This window comes from Notolepis coatsorum (assembly GCF_963971535.1).
Source record: "Notolepis coatsorum genome assembly, chromosome: 6".
Taxonomy (NCBI): domain Eukaryota; kingdom Metazoa; phylum Chordata; class Actinopteri; order Aulopiformes; family Paralepididae; genus Notolepis; species Notolepis coatsorum.
Genome location: NC_140170.1, coordinates 43586370 through 43588869, shown reverse-complemented (window position 1 = coordinate 43588869; position 2500 = coordinate 43586370). Strand labels below are relative to the sequence as shown.

At 40.0% G+C, this 2500-nt stretch overlaps 1 protein-coding gene across 1 annotated transcript in view; it reads left to right on the top strand.

Annotated features, from left to right (window-relative positions):
* The window catches only part of jph3b (junctophilin 3b), a gene marked incomplete at its 5' end in the record, with an annotated part of 161954 nt that overhangs the window by 152044 nt on the left and 7410 nt on the right, over window positions 1-2500 (top strand).

Below are 2500 nucleotides of genomic sequence, written 5' to 3'. Positions count from 1 at the left end.
TTTCTCCAGATGGTGTATAACCCTTCTATGTAGCTTTGAGATGATGTATAACACCTCTATGTAGCTTTCAGATGGCGTATAATACTTATATGTAGCTTTCAGATGGTGTATAACACTTCTATGTAGCTTTCAGATGGTGTATAACACTTCTATGTAGCTTTCAGATTATATTCTACTGTATAACACTTCTATGATAATGTAGAACACCTCTATGTAGCTGTCAGATGATACTTCTATGTAGCTTCAATGTGGTGTATAACACCTGTAGCTTTCAGATGATATATAACACCTCTATGTAGCTGTCAGATGCTACTTCTATGTGAAAAGTGCAGTTCAGTTATTTGACATAGTGTGTTACACAGCTATCACCGGATTGGTTATTGTTGTACAGTGCATTTGTCACAACTGTCATGTCACCACCACACATTGACTAAAGAAATGTCATCATGGGGCTTACATCCCTTCAACAATGACATAACGTTATGTTACAAGATAATATATCCAAGCAAGTGACAATGTAAAACCATGTCTTTCAATTCAAGAGTCCCTGTATGCAGGACTATTCAGTAATCGTAATATATATATATTTTTTTTTATACAGTTATGAAGCTAACATTTCTAATGGCCAAGTTGATCCCATTGTAACCAGCATTCCCTTTTCATCCAATTACCATTTCAATGAGGCACCATAGCAACTGCTGGAAGAAATCGGAGGGTTTGTGGACAGCGAGATTCACAATGAACACATGTTCCAAGTTTGTTATATTCGCCCCGTCTGCCTAGTTAGTTCCCCCCGACTACTGCTGCGTTGTCATCGCTGATGCGTCACCACTACACACAATGAATTGACTAAAAGGATTTACCGTAGACTGACCTGACGATCCATCATCCTCTTTGGCATAACATGACGTCATCCTGCATGATAACCTAATCCAAGTACGAGGTCTAACCTTATGAAATAAAGAAACCTGATAAAGCTGGTAAAGAGATATTTCAGTTCTGAGCCAAGCGTCGCTGGGGGGGATTACGCTGTTATAATAATTTTTTGGACCGTGTCTTGACTCAAGCTGGTGGATGTGCCGCCAAACCCGCACTAATCCTCGATGATTATCCTCTTAACGTTCTGCGTCCCACTGTTGGGACTTTTTGCCCTTTGCGCTCGTCTGCTGGCTCCGGGCTGCATTTTTCGGCGATCAACCAACACATTGTTTGAAAGTTGAATTTGCCGCCTTTCGAGTTACAAGACAAAATATCCGGCGAGCATCATTTGACAAGCCGTTCCGACGAGTGACCATGTCCGGTTGTAAATGGTCCTGAACTGACCAGTCACCGCTGATGGCGAAAATGATTGACCACCGTTGTAGCCAAGGAGTGTCTGCTCCGAAAGCGATCCCAGAAGAGCGCTGATTACAACGAGAAGGGGGCAGAATAAGACAAACAAGTTCTTTGTTTTGACTCGCGCGTCTGAATTAATGGTAGTGGATGGCCATTTTGGATAATCACGCTGAATTATTGCAGTACACACATTACAAAAACACAAATTTTCCATGAGATTTTTATAAACTTTGGACCTGTACTAGACTTCAGGCTATGGAATGTTTTCCAGCTCCTACCTCTCAGCTGGAATTTAAAAACAGGCATCTGGCAACAAGTCAACACAAAAGTAAGGAGCAAATATTTTATTTCAGTGTGTTCAAACCTCTGTTTCTTTAATACATTAGCACTTAAAGTGATTTTTTTTATTTTTTTTATTGTGTAAGAAACTTTAGAATGTTACCTTTCAAAATAGACCAGACTCATAATATAATAAATCGCAAATTACTTTGGGTATGCAATCGTCAGGCGTTTTATGCAAAATGTGGGGTAAGCTTAAGGGGTTAAACCAGCATTAGTTAATGAAACCAATCAGTAGCAGGTTATGACCATGCAGATTTGCACGCCGCGGTACCGTGCCTCACAAGATAATTTAGTTTATCTCATGTGGTCTGTTTTTGTTTTGTCTCACGTCATAATGCACCACCTTGACCATTAACACTTTCAGCGCCAATCACATAATATTACGTGTTTGCTTGCCAACCGTTGAGCGCCAAAAACCTAATATTACGTTTTTATTACGTTTTATTACGTTTTTTTCCGATTTTAAGAGAGTGCAATACCGGCCGAATTCTGCTAGGTGGCAGTATCGCCTACCCTTTGAAACCTTATTTCACACTGTGTTTTACATTTTATATGATCCGGGCGGAGAATTTGGATTGGGCAAGTGAAGCGGTTAATTCGAGCAACTTGGAACGCTTGGAACACACTTGATGCATATTTTGTGCCATTTCATGTCAGGGACCCGATGGACATCAATACTGGAAATCGCGATAAGACAATTGGAATATAAATTTTGGGATACCTCCTAGTAAAGGTAAGGACTATATGACATCAATCCTACTTTTATCCAACAATGATTTCACATCGATCGCAACGATCAACGTATGTAGTATTCAAAACGTAT